Here is a 15,372-nt window from a genome sequence, read left to right as displayed (position 1 = left end):
AAAACTAATGGTATTTTGCTAGCAGAGTTCTGGTCTGACATAGTAGGAGCTCAGAAACTATTTGTAAGCCAAACCAAATGGTGTCATAGGTACTTTAGCACCATCAGACTGATGTTGACACCTCAAAGCCCACAGTATTGCAGTCATAAAGAAGAACTGCAGATTCACTGTTAGGTTTCCAAATCTCACCTTTGGAAAACAGCTTATCAATTCAGGGTTGAGAACCAATGAGAAGAAACTATTGTTAACTTGGAAAGATGAAACCATTAAAAGAATCAAAAGCAACAGGAGAAAAACAGGCTAAAGGCTAAAGATAAGTTTGACACGGACTATGTGGTTAGAGATATTAGGAGATAAAATATCCAAGTGGAAATGTTTATTGGGCGGTTGAAAATATGGACCTGCCCCTCTGGAGAGGATTCATATTCAGGAACAGTGATTTTGAAATTACACATACGTCTTTGAGGAAGAAATTTGTGGGAGTGGAAGATCTTGCTAAGCAGACAAATTGAAAGTGGTACACATCAAGAAACGGCTACATTTTGAGTGTACGAGTGGAGAAACGACTTTCCTTCAGCCAGTTGGCAAGGGAGAAAGGAGTTTTAAGAATGGAAGTGATATTATATAGTCTCAAATGCAGCAGAAAGACCTAAGAGGATGAGAACTGAAAGAAAAGTTTAATAGAAGGATATAGTTGATTGTCTAGAGGGCAAAATGATAAGTACTTTCAGTAAAGTTTTGAAAAAGGAAGACAATTATGGATTAAGTAGAAGATGAGGAAGTGGAAATAACTTATATATGGTATATAGAAGAAAGTCATCCATTAGAAGAAAGTTAGAGACCAAAATCTCAAATTTTTGTTTTCTAGGTTAAAAATAACTACATTTATAAAGCAGAGGTAAATAAGCAAGTAGAGAGGAAGAGGTTGAAAATGTAAAAGAAAGCAGGAGTGAATCACTAGCATATAATAGGTCAATGAGGAATGATCAGCGACCCTTGTGAATCCAACTGGACTTCAGAACGTAGAGGACAAATGTTGGTTGGTCTGGTGGGTTCATGACTTAACATGTTCCTCTTCTAACTCTTTAAATTGTAGTCCCCAGATACATTTCTCACATGTTTAAAGATTTCTCCAGCTAGATAATTCAGTTAAGAAATTTTTAGTTGTTCAAGGGCAAAAGGAATCATTCATTAGTGTTTATTTTCACTTTTGGAGAAAAAGATTATAGCACACAAAGCCTGCATTTTGTTTTTGTTGGTATAATGGCATCTCATGGTTTCTTGATGTTCTTCTATTTCCCATGCCGAGTGTTATAATAAACATTATAGAAAATAGTATTAAACTCACACATCTACAAAACAAAATGTGCTAAAGAATGAGTGCCCTTACTTAATTTCTGGTTAATAAACCAATGTGAGATTAAAATAGACAAGGAGAACTGTAATTGCATTTTTGGTGTGGATAGCAAGGTCTGTAGAGAGCACAGAGTTTAACAGGTCTGCATTGAACGAGAAAGAAAACCCCCCACACCTTGACAGTTAACATCACTTTAGTTTATGACTTGTTTAGTTTTAAATTTTATAAGTGATCAAAAGTTAAAGTTTGTGGATTACACGATCTTTCATTCGCCCTTGTTGATGGATTGGTTCCTGCTTTCCTGAGTTTTTAGTGGAAACAATTATATCATATAAGAAACTATCTCACTTGTTTCTATTCCTTGGCATCATATATGGAAAAATACAGCAGTTAGTTGAATTGTCTGCTAGAAAGTGGCCTTTAAAGGAAAATATAAGTGGAAGACAATTTGCAAGTGTATACATTAAGGTTGAAGTGAAAAGAGGAAGGGAGGAGGAGGAGGATGACTGAGGTCACATTCCAATTTTTGAAGATTATTTACTAATGTTCATGAAGGAAGTTACAGTTGCCTCTGAAATGTAGTAGAAAGTTTTTTAGGTCATTTAAACTTGTATTATAAAATTCAACATGAGTAGAGATTGTAGGAAAATCCTATCTGACCTTGGCTATATTGTCAAAACAGAATTTTCTATCTAATTGGAGTCAAGAAACCTCACTTTTTCCTGTGCAATTGAAGTGAGTATTTCTGGCTAAAAGTATGTCTTCTAACATTAAGATGGAGAGATAATTTAAACAAACAGCTTTAAGATAAAACTAAAAAATTAGAAAAATTGCTGCAGATTTCTGTTCTGCTTTGATTTTGAAGACCTAGAGAGCGGACATCAGTATACTTTGTTCTATCCAGTAGCTATATTTTTGAAAAGTCGTATCTGAAACCAAGTTCCTTACTGAAAAATAACTTAAACCCACTCAAATTGCTTGAGCTAAAAGAATTCCGTTGTGACTCTTCCTGTACAGTGAAGAATGCCTTCATAATGATCATGGCAAATACACACATGCAGTCATTATTATTATTATTATTTTTGAGATGGAGTCTCACTCTGTCGCCCAGGTTGGAGTGCAGTGATGCAATCTTAGCTCATTGCAAGCTCTGCCTCCCCGGTTCACGATATTCTCCTGCCTCAGCCTCCCAAGTAGCTGGGATTACAGGTGCCCACCACTATGCTTGGCTAATTTTTTGTATTTTTAGTAGAGACGGGGTTTCACCGGGTCAGCCAGTATGGTCTCAATCTCCTGACCTCGTGGTCTGCCTGCCTCGGCCTCCCAAACTGCTGGGATTACAGGCGTGAGCCACCGCGCCCAACCTACAAGTCATTATTTTTCAAGTTCTGATTTATTTGTGATGGTAGTTTGTTTGCTCAGTAGATCAGGTCTTTTTTATTTGTTTTTGTTGTTTTTTGTTTTGTTTTGAGGCAGGTCTTGCTCTGCCACCCACGCTGGTGTGCAGTGACACAGTCAGAGCCCAGTGTAGCTTTTACCTCCCTGGCTCCAGTGATCCTCCCACTTCTGCCTCCTGAATAGCTGGGTTTACAGGTGCATGCTGCCACATCCAGCAAATTTTTTATTTTTTTGTAGAGATGGGGTTTTGCCATGTTGCCCATACTGATCAGTAAGTCTTAAACTGGCGATCCCCCTCTACTTCTTTGCAAAACTTATTGATATCCCTCAAAGTCAGAGGCATATTTTAATATTTCTCAAAACCAGGGCTGCTAACTCAGCTGATAAACATGGAAAAAAACTATTATTCCTTTTCCCTCAACCAGTACCTCCTACTACCCTGCCCAGACCCCAGGGATTCCTGGGCAGATACCACTGTGGGCTACCCTAGCCAGCCTTTTGCAGCCCCATTCCTGCTTGCTTCCCCACACCTCCCCAGCCAGAGCAGACCTGGACCCCAACAGAAATATTCACCCCTAGCAGCAATACTAGCACTCTCTTGGACAAACGTTTAGTGATCCATCCACCACCTGCTACCAGACCCCATTTCCCTTCCATCAGTGGCTATCCTCTGTTGACTGACTCTTCCCTGGAATTACCTTCACATGGTGATTTGTGGGAATTACAGCTCCCATGTTCTTCTGGGCTGTTAAATATTTGGAATATTACCCCCATACCTATACTTTTTGCGATAATCATGTTAAATGTTCAGCCTTTTGATATATTTTAAAAGAAAATTCTTAAGTACACATGATTTGAAAAGTTGCAAATAATGCGTTAATTTGCATTTTAATATTAATGATGCTTAATGTACTCACTACATTGGAAAATACTGTTACAAGTTTTATTAGTTCATTCATCTGAGAGTTAAACTGATATACATATACATTGTTCTTACTTTGTATCAAATATATGCAACAGACTTGAGTACAGAAGTAAAGATGAAGTACCTACCCCTCTGGGAGCTTATTGCTTAAAATGGGATATATATGAGATAAATGAGAAAGGTTTATATCACAGAATAACATTATGTAAATCAATTTAACCAAATAACAACACCAGAGGGAAAGGATTTTTAGCTACCACTCATCATTATGTCCCAATATAATAATGTTCCAGTTCATGTTGCAAATAGGGCAGTACCCTGGCTATTGTGTGGTAGTTTGTAAGTAATGAAATAGCTGTGGGGTAAGGCAGTGAGTCTTTCGCCTTAGGGAGGGTTCCATCCCAGACCTACTTGACCATCTATCATCAATCTTGCTGATGTTCTAAGATCCCTTTCAACTACAAATTTTCATGCTTCCATAGACTCATCCCTGACCTCAGGAAAAAAAAAAATACAAAAATGGAACAAACAAAACAGAATAGTAAAACCTGAAGTAAGAACAAAAGAAATGAATTTGACATTGTACAGATCAAGAGAAAGAAAGTTCATTAACAGTTTCAAGATCCCTGGGTTTTCACCCAGCAGGAAACAAATTACCATGAGTTAAGGTGGGGAAATTACTGGCAATTCATTGCCTTCTTTTAAAGACTTATTTTTTTAAAAAAATAAATGAGTAAATAATTTTAGAGTATTACCTCCTTTCCATGAGAGATACACAGCTAGTTAAACTGCCATGCATATTAATTTTTCTGTTTTCATTTTACTCCACCTACCAACTACACAGTGTCTGCTTTCCAAAATTAGTTTGAAAGCCAATGACCTGTGTTTGAACTGGGTGAAATAGCATAGCAGTTCACACCTAGAATAAAAGAATGATTGTGTATGAGTCTGTTAATGGCTGTGTAGAGCTATATCTCTATATGGAGTTATATATAAATATATTTTATACATGCCAGATTCATTTAGACTTGAATTGACCCCATGGTAAAGCAGCAGGAATAAAATATTTTTTTGATAAAGCACTCACTCAAATAGAGAAATGAGCTCTTACAGGTGCCATTTAATCTATGACTTCTTTTTGAGATGCAGAAAAACTCCATTATAAAGTGCTCAGTTCATCCAGGGACACAGACACACTGTGGGTTATAACACACCCTCATCTGCATGGTGAGGTACATGAGTCAGCTGCTCTTCTCTCAGGAGGGTGGCTTTAAAGCTCTACAGTCATGCATGCTGCCAATTCCAGATTGTCTAAACCAGTAGGTTAGCAAGGACACAGGTGAACCATAGGTATGACATGTTCATAAAAAGAAAAATATATTTTAATGCAAAACATGTCAGGGGAGTGGAGAGTGTCAAATTGAGGACAGGAGAGACCTAGATTGAATACAATAGTTCTTGGCTAATCTCTGAAAAGCTTGTTAGTCACCCTCTTTCTCCTTCCTTTGCTCTCCTGTATCTTCCCTTACATATTGCATAGTGCCTTGTAGTTTGCAAGACATACAATACTTCCTTTGTTCTTCTGTATACTGAATGTAAGAATGAACAAAAGGTCATCATAAAGACAGCCTGTGAGTTTATGCACTGCATACTGCAAATGACCACTCCAGCAATGGGAAGACACCCCTAACATTGCTTCTCTCCCTATAATGAAAATATGATTCATCATCAGCTTTAAAATGGATCTTCTCACTCTATGCACTCTCGGTGGTAACCTCCCATAAGCCCAGGGTTTTAAGACCTTTCTCCTGTGCTCTAAGCCTACATATCCAACTGCCTAATGGCCTTCCCACTTCAATGATACATTATTCAGTTTCAGTGTCCTAAACTGAGGTTTCAACTCCAAGTCTGTTTTTTCCTCTTGTAGTCTTCATGTCAGTGAATCAGTCTTTTATCCTAACCAGAAATATGTGAGTTCTCATGGATTCCTCCCTCTCACTTTTCAGTTCTATAATCACCCAATTCCTACATTGTTTGCATCTTAAATATCTCTTCTAGTCCTCCCTTCTGCTTTATACCCACTGCCACAATGTTAGCTCCTTCAGATCTCATATTTTCTCACTTTTATTACCATAGACATACCCCCAGCAGTTATCCTACCTCTAGGCAAATCCCTTCCAAAATGCAGCTGCCAGTGTGATCTTTGTAAAATGCTTTTATGATAAAGTTCAAACTCATTAGCAAAGCACACAAAGACCTTTGTGATGTGGCATTGCTGAATTAAACTACTGGCAACCCTAGAAAGGCAAAGCGTATTTGATGCCTCTATGCTGTTCCCTTAGCCCAGAAAGCCCTTCCAGTTTCTGTTTAATAAACTCCTATTCATCTTTCACTACTCAATGAATCATAAGTAATCTCATTAGGATTGCCAGCTTGAGTTTACTTCACCCCTTCATAATACTCAATCGATCATAATGTCTTATAATCCATCATAGTACTTCACAGAATGAACTCCAATGTCTGATTTGTTGGGATGTCTGCCTTACTACATTTTAAGCCCCTTAAGGGTAGAAACCAGTTCTGATAGGCTTAGGGCAGTGACCACCAACAGAAAAAGTACTTGGTAACTGTCTAACACAATCTGTTTTACTTTTTCCAGAGCACGAGGCATGCATGAAAGAGATTAATTTACTCCACATGGGAAGTTACTACCCAGGCTTACCAAAAGGTCAGGTTTATATAAAGCGGCGTTCCTTTTTTTCCCCTTAGTAAGACATTAAAAAAAGAAACCACAATTGAAAAGCCAGGAGCTATCTCTGATACGGAATATGAACGCAGAATCAGATTCTCATAGCACCTAAGCTATTCCCTCCGCAGTGGTTCTCAAGGTGTGCTTCCAAGAACAGCAGCAGCAGCATCACCAGGGAACTCCTTACACGTGCGAATTATTGGACTATGCCCCAGATCTACAGAATTGCAGACTAGGGATGGGGTTTAGCATTCTGTTTTAACAAGTCCTCCTTATGATTCTGATGTGCATTCTAGCTTGAGAATCACTGCCCTGGAGAATGGGGAAAAAAAAAAAAAAAAAAAAAAAAAAACAACTAGGCGCCGTGGCTCAGGCCTGTAATCCCAGCACTTTGGGAGGCCAAGGCGGGCCAATCACGAGGTCAGGAGATTTAGACCATCCTGGCTAACACGTTGAAACCCCATCTCTACTAAAAAACACAAAAAAGTAGCCGGGCATGGTGGCGGGCGCCTGTAGTCCCAGCTACCCAGGAGGCTGAGGCAGGAGAATGGCGTGAACCCAGAAGGCGGAGCTTGCAGTGAGCTGAGATCGCGCCACTGCACTCCAGCCTGGGCGACAGAGCAAGACTCCGTCTCAAAAAAAAAAAAAAAAAAGAAAATTTCCCACAGAAGGGCATTAGCATTTCTAGAGCACCTACTATGTGCCAGGCCATTTATTTTGTTTACCTTATTAACTTTTTCAGGATACTAAATTAGTACTTCAGGATTTAATTCTAAGATATCTTTTATTCCATTTTAAATTATTTTAGTAAGTTCTAATATTTGATAGTAGAATATAGTGACTGTACTTAGCAACAATATTTTGTATATTTCAAAGTAATAGAAGACTTGAAGTGATACCCCCACATACAAATGATAAATACTTGAGGTGATAGATACCCCAAATACCCTGACTTGATCATCTCTCATTCTGTGCATGTAACAAACACACACATGCATCCCATAAAGATGTAAAATGTTATGTATCAATAAAAGAAAAAAAATTGAGATACAGAAGTCCTAAGTTTGCTATAGTACCTGGCCTGGTAAAAATGGTGTATCCTCTACATGCCTTTTCTCAACACATTCTGTGGGTGATTCCTCTCTTTTTTATACTGAGTATGGCACTGAACTGACACTTTAAATATATTGCCTTGTATCATAGTTATCTGAGCTGGCTTATCTTTCATGCTGTGAGTTTTTACAGAGCATGGATCCTGCTCTGTATACAGAGGCCTGCTGCACTCGGCTTTAGATAGTACCTTGCACATATGAGCTAAACATTTGATAAATATCAGTTGGATGAATGTATAAATCTTACAATATTTATCACAGTACTATCCAGATTTAGGTTTCCACTATAACTGCACAGAGCAAGGATTGAAAGCATTTTGTTTTTGTTTTTGCTTTTTGGTCTGAAAAGCTATGGAGAGGAGGAAATGGGAGAAATAATTATGAAAATGGGGAGCTAACCATATTTTTTTCCTGTTCTGTTTTTTAGTAGCCTTTTCGCAAGCCACTTCGACCTGATTGGTGCTTTAAAGGCACAGACATTTCCATTTCAATGTGTAGATCCATTTAACTATGTGGATCCAAGAAGCTAGTTCTTATACTCTGCCTCAATTATAAAATCTTCTTTGGCCTAAACTTGGCCTTGGAACTATGGGTGTCAGTACAGGCTGGCATGACACTAAGGTGTCACTCTCGGCTTTTGAAGCTGCACTGTTCAAAGATAGACAAGGATTTTTCTTTCCTTAAATGTGGTCCTCTGTGACTTTGCTGTTTGGGATTTTAGGATTAAGTTTAGAATGTGTTGGGCACTGACAAGGGTAAGACATTGTTCTTGTTGTACTATCTATGGGCAGAAGACCATCTTTTTTGAGAGAGAGAGATGGCGAGACTGTAACAGCACAGTTCAGAGATATCAAGTCAGCAAGAGTGAATGTGCATAGCCTTCCTCTCAGTAAAGTGGATCAATTTGAAGGAGAAAAAGGAAACAAAAGTCTCTGACATTATATTATTATGTCAGTTATTGCTTTCTCTAGAAATAGAGAATGGACCAGGAAACCGGTAGCTGCTTTGATATTGTTTTACCTTTTTCCTTTCTTAAGAATTATAGATTCTGCACCTATTTTCATGGACAGGAGATAGCAAAATCCCCTCAGGCACAAGCAAGTGAGGGAAAACTGATTTCCCTGTTATCTTCCTGGCTTGAACATTCTTAACCTATTCACCATGCTAGACATTTTCCAGTCATTCTAAAACCCTCTTGCTGAAGGAATGTAAATTCCTGGAGGTTGGAAGTAGGACCTTCTATGGGTTAAAATATTTAGCTCTTACCCATAATGAGGAGCTAATGAGCTAATGACATTGATGATATGGCTAATTATAATAGATATAATTAGATAGTTAGTTAAAGCAGACATAGACACCAGCTGAAGATTCTTTATTTTTATTGATTTGTAGGATAAGGAAATATTTTTATATGTGCTATTATTTCTATGGCAGGAATGTTTAACTCAGGGAAAATTAATGGAAAAACAAAGTCTTCTACACTTCTCAAGTGTCCTGCTTCAGAGAGTTTTACCTACAACAGCATTGATGTTGAATTTCGCTTTAAGTTGTCACATGGTCTGAGTTGTACAAAAAGAAGAAAAATTTTAGCTGGGTACCATGGCTCACTCCTGTAATCTCAGCACTTTGGGAGGCCGAGGCGGATGGATCACGAGGTCAGGAGATCGAGACCATCCTGGCTAACACAGTGAAACCCCGTCTCTACTAAAAATCAAAAATTAGGTGTGGTGGCGGGCACCTGTAATCCCAGCTACTTGGGAGGCTGAGGCAGGAGAATGGTGTGAACCTGGGAGGCAGAGCTTACAGTGAGCCAAGATTGCGCCACTGCACTCCAGCCTGGGTGACAGAGCAAGACTCTGTCTCAAAAAAAAAAAAAAAAAAAAAGAGAAAGAAAAATTCCTTAGTGTTTGGATAAAGAAGAAAATGCAAAAGTTAGGATATGTTTTAAGAACTCATTCATCAATTATATTTTTAGCCATTATTCTAAAGGGATCTGGGCACAATGGTTATTCTCTGCAGCATTTTTATTATAGCAGAAAGGGGCAAGTAACCTAAACGTCTACCCATAGGGATTAAATATATCATGATACATCTATACAATGGAATATTATGCAACCATTAAAATTGACATACAATACATATACATTAACATGGAATTAGTGTAACAATAAATTAAGTGAATAAGTAGACTTTAAAATATGTATAAATGAGCCCATTTATGTGAAATTATACACATCTAATATGCACATATATACATTGAGATTCATGACAAGTTCATCAAACTATAGTAGTGATCTCTAGGGTATTAGATTCAGGTGATATTTATTTTCTTCTTAGATCTTTTAGCAATATGTGAATATTTGCAAAAAGAATGCATTTTCTTCCAAATTAAATATTTAATTCAGATATAAAAGAGCTAGACATATATGCTATAGCTCATAAGCAGCATGTTTCAAATTGTGTTTTATTTTTCCAATGCAATTCCACATTGCTAGCCTTTTCATTAGTAATAGTTAATTAATAGGTTTAACTAAACCTATAATTAAACATATTAATACCTAATTTAATATTTCTGGTTTTTAAAGTTTTCACAATAGAAATAACTACATAATTCATAAGGAATAGGACAAATAAAAGAAATAGTCTGTAGTTAATAACAGAGAAACAAATATATAACAACAGGAAACCTATAGTAGAGAGAAAGAGATGTGTAAAGATGTCTCTAAAGAAAAAGATGAAAAATCCTTTATAAAAGTAGGGGCCGGGCGCGGTGGCTCACGCCTGTAATCCCAGCAATTCGGGAGGCCGAGGCAGGCGGATGACGAGGTCAGGATATCCAGACCATCCTGGCTAACCAGTGAAACCTGTCTCTACTAAAAGTACAAAAAAATTAGCCGGTCGTGGTGGCAGTCACCTGTAGTCCCAGCTACTAGGGAGGCTGAGGCAAGAGAATGGCGTGAACTCGGGAGGTGGAGCTTGCAGTGAGCCAAGATGGTGCCACTGCACTCCAGCCTGGGCAACAGAGTGAGACTCCGTCTCAAAAAAAAAAAAGAAAAGAAACAAGAAAATGAACTAGGAATGAATGAAAATACCAAGAGAGACTGCAGCAAAGAAAGGAGACAGGATAACAGGATGATACTACCTTATAATGAATGGGAATTACATGTTGCAAAAATGTGAAAATAAGTATTTAACCCCTGTAACAATCCAAAGAGTTTAGTAAATGAAAAGTTTTAAATCTCCATTTGGTATATGAAAAATGAGGGCCTGGGAAAGGCAAGCATCTTGCCTTATATCACGAATTTGATATGGAGACTGGTTATCTCCTTACTTGTTATGTACCAGGCATCCTACAAATTATCTTATTTAAACTTCAATAATTTAAGGAGTATCACCCCCATTTTGCAGATGAAAAAACTGAGTCCCACAGTCATAAAACAGCTTGCCCTAAATCGTGTAACTACTACATAGACTAATCTGGACTCTAACTCAGGTCCCTTATCCATATTTCCAATGATGTTTGCTTTCTTTTTTCCTTTTAGCACTATGGAGAATAACTTGCAATAGAAAGAAAAAATATGAGAAGATAAACAGAAGGATAGGGATGAAAGCTACAAAACAAGAAAAAAAGTTCCAAAATTAACAACCATTTGTTTAAACATATGACAGCAAATTACTTCATTTGCATGAAATTACTATATTGGGGTAGCCTAATTTTTCCCGGGTCAAATATTGGTGAAGCCCAGTAAATTGTGTTCCTTTTAATCTGATTTGAACTTAAAAAAAAATACTTTTCAAGAGATAAACTATTTTTCCAAAAGTCATTTACAACATTTATGGGGAAACAAGAAAGGCTGTGCGAAACAGACAAGATTATTGCCTTGATTTATAAACAGTACAGAATTCAGATTGTTTTTTCATTGCTGTCAGAAGCAGTACCTTACTTTCAATGCAACTTGATGCCAGTTCCGATTGTGACTGTCCTCTTGTTTCCATGGTAACAAACTTTAATGTGATCAGCATTACGTAGGAACTTTTTGCATTGAAACAGGCAAGAAAAAGAATTCTGATTCTCTGTGCCTGAAACACATATAGTAAGGGCTGAATAAATGTTTATGGAATGAAAAAGTAAAATAGAAATAGTCTCAGCCTTACAACTGCGTGCTAAACAGATGTGGTGCTAAAATTTGCATATGTAAACCTCTTCATGGGACAGAATAAACTTAAGCAAAACAGAAAGGTGTAGGGTTGTTTTTGCTTCACTTTAGACCCAGATTGTAGCACAAAGAGCACTAAGTCGAAGGCTTAAATAGCTTAATTGTACAGCAAGTTAGAAGTTAAAGGGTCAGAGTAATGTTAAGTAAATGAAGCTGTTTTGGAGAAAACCTGTAATGCTGCATTCCAGGTCTCCAAAGGCACAGTGCCATTTTTGTGTGTGTTAAATCATTTTAAGGCCAAATACTGGTGTTTGCTGACTTCCAGAACTTCCTTATGTTTCCAGCCTTTGCAAAACAACATAGCCAAGTACATAGTATCTAAATCTGGTGGGTTGCTTCTGAGATTTTCTTGGAAGGTATTTAAATACATGTTGGTTTTTGTTTGTTTGTTTCCCACTCATAATATGTCCTGTTTTCTAAAAACTTTTTAGGTTCAGGCAGTTGACCATTTATATGTGAAAAATGTCTGAAAAATTTGACCCTGGTAAGGTGGATGCCTCTTGCGAGATCACAGAAGCCCTTAACCTGGAAGAGGCATGTAAACCAAGAGGTTTCAAGATATGTAACAATTGAAATTTAAGCATATTTAAATGTTATCTACTCAGATATTTATTGAGTCCTACTATATGCCAGGTACTGTAGTAGGCACATGTTGAGCAAACAAAAATTTCTGTTCTCATGGAGCTTACATATTAGCAAAGAAAACAAAACACAACACAAGTACAATGCATAGGACGTTGGATGGTGGCAAGTGTTGTGGTATAAAATAAGTCAGAGAAAGGAGTCAGTTTTAAATAGGAAGGTTATAGAAGCCTCACTGAGAAGGTGGCATTTGAGCAAGGACCTGAAGGAGGTGTAGGATAGTGCCAAGCAGACATCAGGGGAAAGAGCATTCTTAGGCAGGCTGAACAAAAAGTGCAAACATTCTGAGACAGGAGCATCCCTGGAATGCTCTAGGAATAACAAGGTGGTCCATATGGCCAGAGCAGTAAGCGAAGGAGAGAGAAATGGGAATTGATATCGAAGAAGTAATGCGGTCTTGGAGGCACGTTGCATAGGGCTTTGTAGACCACTGAAAAGATCTCAGTTTTTGTTATGAGTTAGATGGGAAGTTTATTAGTCTGTTCTCATGCTACTAATAAAGACATACCTGAGATTGGGTAATTTATAAAGGAAGAGGTTTAATTGACTCACAGTTGAGCAGGACTGGGGAGACCTCAGGAAACTTAACAATCATGGTGGAAGGGGAAGCAAACACATCTTGCTTCACATGGCGGCAGCAAGGAGAAGTGCAGAGCAAAGTGGGGGGAAAAGCCCCTTATAAAACCACCAGATCTCATGAGAACTCGCTCACTATCATGAGAACAGCATGGAGGTAACTGCTCCCATGATTCAGTTACCTCCCACTGGGTCCCTCCCATGACAAGTGGGGATTATGGGAACTACAACTCAAGATGAGATTTGGGTAGGGACACAGCCAAACTATATCATTCCAGTCCTGGCCCCTCCTAAATCTCATGTCCTCACATTTCAAAACACAATCACACCCTTCCAACAGTCACTCACAGCCTTAACTCGTTCCCACTCCTGATACCAAAATCTGTGTTAGTCATGGTTCTCTAAAGGGACAGAACTAATAGGATATATGTATACATGAAGGAGAGTTTATTAGGATAATTGACTCACAGGATCACAAGATGAAGTCCCACAAATAGGTTGCCTACAAGCTGAGGAACAAGGAAGCCAGTCCAAGTCCTGAACCTCAAAGGTAAGGAAGCCAACAGTGCAGCCTTCAGTCTGTGGCCAAAGGCATGAGAGCCCCTGGCAAACCACTGGTGTAAGTCGGAGAGTCCAAGAGCTGAAGAATTTGGAGTCTGATGTTCGAGGGCAGGAAGCATCCAGCACGGTAGAAAGATAGAGACCAGAAGACTCAGCAAGTCTCCTCTTTCTAGCGTCTTCTGTCTGCTTTATTCTAGCCACACTGGCAGCTGATTAGATGGTACCCACTCACATTGAGGTTGAGTCTGCCTCTCCCAATCCACTGACTCAAATGTTAATCTCCTTTGGCAACACCCTCACAGCCACCCAGGAACAATACTTTTGCATCTTTCAATCCAGTCAGATTAACAGTTAATATTAACTATCACAGGAAGGTACTGGAGGGTTTTAAGCAGAGAAGTGGCATAATCTGACTTAGGCATTCAGTGGTTCATTCTCGCTGTTGTATTTTAAAAAGACTGAAAGGAGGAGAAAGGGTGGAAATTTTAAGGAGATTATATAGGAATTGTATCAATAAGAAATGGTGGCTGGATGTGGTGGCTCATGCCTGTAACCCCAGCACTTTTGGAGGCCAAGGCAGGTGGATCACGAGGTCAGGAGTTCAAGACCAGCCTGACCAACATGGTGAAACCCCGTCTCTACTAAAAATACAAAAAAAAACAAAAAACAAAAAACAGGCATGGTGGCACGTGTCTGTAATCCCAGCTACTCAGGAGGCTGAGTCAGGACAATCGCTTAAACCCAGGAGGCAAAGGTTACAGTGAGCCAAGATCACGCCACTGCACTCCAGCCTGGGTGACAAAGCGAGACTCCATCTCAAAAAAAAAAAAAGAAATGGTGGCGTCTTAGAACAGACTGCTAGTGTTAGAAGTGGTGGCATTTGTTGGATACTGCATATCTGGTAGAGACAACAGCAATTTTAGTGCATAGGATGTAAGGTTTAAAAAAAGAGTAACCAACCTAGATGCCAAGTCTTTTTACTGGAGCAACTACAAGGATGGGTTGCTCTTTACTAAGAATAAGAAAACTGGGGAGGATTGAGTTTTGAGGAATAGATCAAGAGCTCGGTTTTGGATGTCAAGTCTTAGCCATCTAAGGAGATATCATTTATGTATATGACTGGAGTTCACGGGAGATGTGTGGGTTAAAGACATAAATTTGTCAGTCATCAGTGCTACACTAATTTAAATATTTAAAGCCATGAGATTTAATGAGAGGTTTCTGAGCTCTGGGGCTCCCAACATTTAGAGGTCAAGGAGATAGGGAGAAACTCCCAGAGGGTACTGGAAGGAGTGGCAAGTGAGGAAGGAGGACACCCTGGAAGCCAAATGAAGAACGCACCTCGAGGCCGGGCACGGAGGCTCACACCTGTAATCCCAGCACTTTGGGAAGCTAAGGCATGCAGGTCGCTTGAGGTCAGGAGTTTGAGGCCAGTCTGGCCAACATGGTGAAACCCCATCTCTACTAAAAATACAAAACTTAGCTGAGTGTAGTGGCGTGGACCTGTAATCCCAGTTACTCAGGAGGCTGAGGCATAGACTCACTTGAACCCAGGAGGCAGAGGTTGCAGTGAGCTGAGATTGTGCCACTGCACTCCGGGCTTGCGACAGAGCAAGACTCCATCCACCCCCCACCAAAATAAAAAGAATGTACCTCAAAAAATAAAGCAACAAGAGGTTTTTAATGGATTATATATACTTACTAGGACATGCCAAAGTGAGTGGAAGGAAACAGAAGAAAATAGCCCTGGTCCCTTCAGTAACAGTCACATTAATACCTTCTTAGAAAGATAACATACAATAGCTATTTAGGCTGAACAGAGAGCTGAAGCATAT

At 38.9% G+C, this 15,372-nt stretch overlaps 1 protein-coding gene across 4 annotated transcripts in view; it reads left to right on the top strand.

Annotated features, from left to right (window-relative positions):
- MAML2 (mastermind like transcriptional coactivator 2) overlaps window positions 1-15,372 on the top strand; it is a 368,014-nt gene that overhangs the window by 59,168 nt on the left and 293,474 nt on the right. The window contains exon 1 of one of the 4 annotated variants that reach the window (XM_073020503.1): window positions 1-15,372. This exon is cut by the window's left edge and continues 14,249 nt beyond it; it is cut by the window's right edge and continues 13,016 nt beyond it. The exons of the other annotated variants lie outside the window; for them this stretch is intronic. The gene's annotated coding sequence lies outside the window, so the exon portion shown is untranslated. 4 annotated transcript variants of the gene reach the window in all.

This window comes from Chlorocebus sabaeus, chromosome 1 (assembly GCF_047675955.1).
Source record: "Chlorocebus sabaeus isolate Y175 chromosome 1, mChlSab1.0.hap1, whole genome shotgun sequence".
Lineage (NCBI taxonomy): Eukaryota > Metazoa > Chordata > Mammalia > Primates > Cercopithecidae > Chlorocebus > Chlorocebus sabaeus.
Note: the sequence above shows the minus strand (reverse complement) of the source record. Positions and strands in the feature narration are given on the sequence as shown.